This window comes from Chanodichthys erythropterus, chromosome 16 (assembly GCF_024489055.1).
Source record: "Chanodichthys erythropterus isolate Z2021 chromosome 16, ASM2448905v1, whole genome shotgun sequence".
In the NCBI taxonomy this organism is placed as follows: domain Eukaryota; kingdom Metazoa; phylum Chordata; class Actinopteri; order Cypriniformes; family Xenocyprididae; genus Chanodichthys; species Chanodichthys erythropterus.
The window spans coordinates 46,254,250-46,260,722 of record NC_090236.1 but is presented as its reverse complement, the minus strand read 5'-3'; positions in this window follow the sequence as shown (position 1 = coordinate 46,260,722).

Genomic DNA, 6,473 nt, shown 5'->3' with positions numbered 1-6,473 from the left:
TGGACTTCCAACATGCTACACATGCTAGCAGTGAATAGCTACATGCTAATAGTGATTAGCTTAGGGTTTAAACATGACACAAACTATTAAAAATGTGTTAGCATCATGCTGGTAGCATGCTAATTGTGTTAGCATAATGTTAGTAGCATGCTAATCATGTTAGCATCATGATAGCAAACATGCTAATCATGTTAACATCTTGTTAAAAACATGCTAGCAACATGGTAATCATGCTAGCATCATGCTACCATTATGCTAATCATGTTAGCATCTTACTGAAAACATGGTAGCAGCATGCTAAGGGTGTTAGCATCATGTTAACAACATGCTAATCATGTTAGCATCTTTTTAAAAACATCTTAGCACAACGGTAATTATGTTAGCATCATGCTAATCAAGAGTGCCGAGTTTTGCCACTGCAAGCACCATTCACATTTTCTTCAGGAAATGTACATTCTAGTATTGTAATTACTATTCACCTGAACAAAACTTTGGCGCGTAACTCGTCCCGCACCGTTTGTCGTAGACCCACGAATGAGGTGTCAAATCGACCGGCTTATTGAGGAGAGGTGTGCTATGACTTTTATAAGCGATCGAGTGTACGATGTTCGCACAGCGTACGAAAAAACGGCTGAAAAAACTCCCATAGACTTAACATTGGGACAAAATCTGTGAGATCATATCTTTGGATCAGAAGGTCATAGAGACTTGGGGCTGGGCTCTTTTGATTTGGCCAGCCAATAAGTAGTGACACAGCAACTTCATAGCCACGCCCTAGCAACCAATTACAGCACCCTAGCAACCGGTGCCGAATTTTTCCACTGCAAGCACCATTCACATTTTCTTCAGGAAATGTACATTCTAGTATTGTAATTACTATTCACCTGAACAAAACTTTGGCGCGTAACTCGTCCCGCAGTTTTTGTCGTAGACCCACGAATGAGGTGTCAAATCGACCGGCTTATTGAGGAGAGGTGTGCTATGACTTTTCTAAGCGATTGGGTGTACGATGTTCGCACAGCGTACGAAAAAACGGCTGAAAAAACTCCCATAGACTTAACATGGGGGCCAAATCTGTGAGATCATATCTTTGGTTTAGATGGTCATAGAGACTTGGGGCTGGGCTCTTTTGGCTCGGCCTATCAAGCCGCCAATAAGTAGTGACTTTATGGCCACGCCCTAGCAACCAATTACAGCACCCTAGCAACCGGTGCCGAATTTTGCCACTGCAAGCACCATTCACATTTTCTTCAGGAAATGTACATTCTAGTTAATGGTGCTTGCCATAGGCAAAGCTCCATTCTTATTATTGCTCATACTTATTATTATAATTATTTTTCTGGACAAAAGTTTGGCGCGCTACTCCTCCCACAGTTTTTGTCCTAGACCAATGAATCAGGTGTCAAATCGACCGGCTTATTGAGGAGACCTGTGCTATGACTTTTATAAGCGATCGGGTGTACGATGTTCGTCCAGCGGGCGAAAAAGTAGCGAAAAAAATCCCATAGACTTTGCATTGCGACAAATTTTGACGAGTTATTGCTCCGAGTGAGAATTTCGTAGAAACATGTGGGTTACCACGTTTGAAGAGGCTAGCAAGCTCTGTCAGGCCATACCTCAAAACTGGGTGTAAGTTGTACCCCTGGGGCGCAAGAGCTGCCCAAAGTTGCCCCATAGACATACTATGGTGAAGCCGTGCCCATGAACCAGGAAGTACTGTGTTTTTCCTACTATGGGAAATTACATAGGGATTTTGTATTGAACATAACTCTGGATCACAATGTCTTAGAGACAAGGGGGTGGGCTCATTTTACTCAGGCAACCAATCAGTCTCTCAGGATCATTGTGAAGCTATCAAGCCACGCCCTAGCAACCATATAGAGCACCATAGCAACAAGTTCCATAGACTTCCATTGAAAAAGATCAAATGAATATCTTTGGATAGGAGTGTCATAGAAACATGAGGGTGGGCTCATTTGACTCGGGGCAGCAAACGGCCAATCACGAATCACCTTCAACACTTCATAGCCACGCCCTAGCAACCATTTAGAGCACCCTAGCAACCCAAAGCATAGAGGGGATATCTTCAAATCTGAATATCATACAGGCATGGGGGTTGGTTTATATCATTCATACTGGCAAGCAGCCTTTGATGTATCATCATTGGCAGCTGCCAAGCCACTCCCTAGCAACCAAACAGAGTACCCTAGCAACCGTTTTTCAAGATGTATATCTCTGCATCAGAACATCGTACAGACATGGGGGTTGGTTTATATTGTCAAGCAGCCTTTGGAGTATCATCATTGGCAGCTGCCAAGCCACTCCCTAGCAACCAAACAGAGTACCCTAGCAACTGTTTAGCAAGACCTATATCTCTGCATCAGAGCATCATAGAGACATGGCGGTTGGCTCTTTTGACTCATGCTAGCAATCTGGACTTCCAACATGATACACATGCTAGCAGTGAATAGCTACATGCTAATAGTGATTAGCTTAGGGTTTAAACATGACACAAACTAGTGAAAATGTGTTAGCATGATGATAGTAGCATGCTAATCATGTTAGCAAACATGCTAATCATGTTATCATGTTGTTAACATTATGCTAACATGGTTAGCATCTTGCTAAAAACATGTTAACAGTATGCTACGGGTGTTAACATCATGGTGGCAACATGCTAATCATGTTAGCATGTTGCTAGCATTATGCTAACATGATTAGCATCTTGGTAAACACATCCTAGCAATATGCTAAGGGTGTTAGCATCATGCTACCATCATGCTAATCAAGAGTGCCGAGTTTTGCCACTGCAAGCACCATTCACATTTTCTTCAGGAAATGTACATTCTAGTTAATGGTGCTTGCCAAAGGCAAAGCTCCATTCTTATTCTCCTGCATACTTATTATTATTATTATTATTATTATTATTATTCCACACAAAATTTTGGCGCGCTACTCCTCCCGCAGCTTTTGTCCTAGACCCATGAATGAGGTGTCAAATCGACCGGCTTATTGAGGAGAGGTGTGCTATGACTTTTATAAGCGATCGGGTGTACGATGTTCGTCCGACGGGCGAAAAATCGGGCGAAAAATCCCATAGACTTAACATTGGGACGAACTTTGACAAGTCATAACTCTGGATCACAATGTCATAGAGACAAGGGGGTGGGCTCATTTTACTCAGGCAACCAATCAGTCTATCAAGATAATTTTAAAGCTATCAAGCCACGCCCTAGCAACCATAGAGAGTACCTTAGCAACAAGTTCCATAGACTTCCATTGAAAAAGATCAAAGGAATATCTTTGGATAGGAGTGTCATAGAAACATGAGGGTGGGCTCATTTGACTCGGGGCAGCAAACGGCCAATCACGAATCACCTTCAAGATATCATAGCCACGCCCTAGCAACTATTTAGAGCACCCTAGCAACTCAAAGCATAGAGGGGATATCTTCAAATCTGAACATCATAGAGGAATGGGGGTTGGTTTATATCATTCATACTGGCAAGCAGCCTTTGGTTTATCATTACTGGCAGCTGCCAAGCCACTCCCTAGCAACCAAACAGAGTACCCTAGCAACCGTTTTGCAAGATCTATATCTCTGCATCAGAACATCGTAGAGACATGGGTGTTGGTTTATATTGTCAAGCAGCCTTTTGAGTATCATCATTGGTAGCTACCAAGCCACTCCCTAGCAACCAAACAGAGTACCCTAGCAACCGTTTTGAAACACCTATATTTCTGCATCAGAACATTATAGAGACATGGCGGTTGGCTCTTTTGACTCATGCTAGCAAACTGGACTTCCACCATGCTACACATGCTAGCAGTGAATAGCTACATGCTAATAGTGATTAGCTTAAGGTTTAAACATGACACAAACTAGTAAAAATGTGTTAGAATAATGCTAGTGGCATGTTAATTGTGTTAGCATGATGCTAGTAGCATGCTAATCATGTTAGCATCATGTTAGCAAACATGCTAATCATGTTAGCATCTTGTTAAATACATGCTAACAACATGGTAATCATGCTAGCATCATGCTAGCATTATGCTAATGATGTTAGCATGTTGCTAACATTATGCTAACATGATTAGCATCTTGTTAAAATCATGCTAAAAACATGGTAATCATGCTAGCATCATGCTAGCATTATGCTAATCATGTTAGCATGTTTGCTAGCATTATGCTAACATGATTAGCATCTTGTTTAAAACATGCTAGCAGCATGCTAAGGGTGTTAGCATCATGCTAGCAACATGCTAATCATGTTAGCATGTTGCTAACATAATGCTAACATTATTAGCATTTGGTTAAAATAATGCTAGCAACATGGTAATCATGCTAGCATCATGCTAGCATTATGCTAATCATGTTAGCATGTTGCTAGCATTATGCTAACATGACTAGCATTTTGTTTAAAACATGCTAGCAGCATGCTTAGGGTGTTAGCATCATGCTAGCAACATGCTAATCATGTTAGCATCTTGTTAAAAACATGCTAGCAAAATGGTAATCATGCTAGCATCATGTTACCATTATGCTAATCATGTTAGCATGTTGCTAGCATTATGCTAACATGATTAGCATCTTGTTAAAAACATGCTAACAACATGGTAATCATGCTAGCATCATGCTAGCATTATGCTAATCATGTTAGCATGTTTTGCTAACATTATGCTAACATGATTAGCATCTTTCTAAAAACATGCTAGCAGCATGCTAAGGGTGTTAGCATAATGCTAGCAACATGCTAATCATGTTAGCATTTTGCTAGCATTATGTTAACATGATTCGCATCTTTCTAAAAACATGTTAGCAGGATGCTAAGGGTGTTAGCATAATGCTAGCAACATGCTAATCATGTTAGCATCTTGCTAAAAACATCCTAGCAGGACGGTAATTATGTTAGCATAATGCTAATCAAGAGTGCCGAGTTTTGCCACTGCAAGCACCATTCACATTTTCTTCAGGAAATGTACATTCTAGTATTGTAATTACTATTCACCTGAACAAAACTTTGGCGCGTAACTCGTCCCGCACCGTTTGTCGTAGACCCATGAATGAGGTGTCAAATCGACCGGCTTATCGAGGAGAGGTGTGCTATGACTTTTCTAAGCGATCGTGTGTACGATGTCCGCACAGCGTACGAAAAAACGGCTGAAAAAACTCCCATAGACTTAACATTGGGTCAAAATCTGTGAGATCATATATATGGATCAGAAGGTCATAGAGACTTGGGGCTGGGCTCTTTTGATTCGGCCAGCCAATAAGTAGTGACACAGCAACTTCATAGCGACGCCCTAGCAACCAATTACATCACCCTAGCAACTGGGGCCGAATTTTACCACTGCAAGCACCATTCACATTTTCTTCAGGAAATGTACATTCTAGTATTGTAATTACTATTCACCTGAACAAAACTTTGGCGCGTAACTCGTCCCGCAGTTTTTGTCGTAGACCCACGAATGAGGTGTCAAATCGACCGGCTTATTGAGGAGAGGTGTGCTATGACTTTTCTAAGCGATTGGGTGTACGATGTTCGCACAGCGTACAAAAAAACGGCTGAAAAAACTCCCATAGACTTAACATGGGGGCCAAATCTGTGAGATCATATCTTTGGTTTAGATGGTCATAGAGACTTGGAGCTGGGATCTTTTGATTCGGCCAGCCAATAAGTAGTGACACAGCAACTTCATAGCCACACCCTAGCAACCAATTACAGCACCCTAGCAACCGGTGCCGAATTTTGCCACTGCAAGCACCATTCACATTTTCTTCAGGAAATGTACATTCTAGTATTGTAATTACTATTCACCTGAACAAAACTTTGGCGCGTAACTCGTCCCGCAACGTTTGTCGTAGACCCACGAATGAGGTGTCAAATCGACCGGCTTATTGAGGAGAGGTGTGCTATGACTTTTCTAAGCGATCGGGTGTACGATGTTCGCACAGCATACGAAAAAACGGCTGAAAAAACTCCCATAGACTTAACATGGGGGCCAAATGTGTGAGATCATATCTTTGGTTTAGAAGGTCATAGAGACTTGGGGCTGGGCTCTTTTGACTCGGCCTATCAAGCCGCCAATAAGTAGTGACTTCATGGCCACACCCTAGCAACCAATTTCAGCACCCTAGCAACCGAGTGGCGAATTTTGCCACTGCAAGCACCGTTCACATTTTCTTCAGGAAATGTACATTCTAGTTAATGGTGCTTGCCAAAGGCAAAGCTCCATTCTTATTCTCCTGCATACTTATTATTATTATTATTATTATTATTATTATTCCACACAAAAGTTTGGCGCGCTACTCCTCCCGCAGTTTTTGTCCTAGACCCATGAATGAGGTGTCAAATCGACCGGCTCATTGAGGAGAGGTGTGCTATGACTTTTATAAGCGCTCGGGTGTACGATGTTCGTCCGGCGGGCGAAAAAGTAGCGAAAAAAATCCCATAGACTTAACATTGGAACGA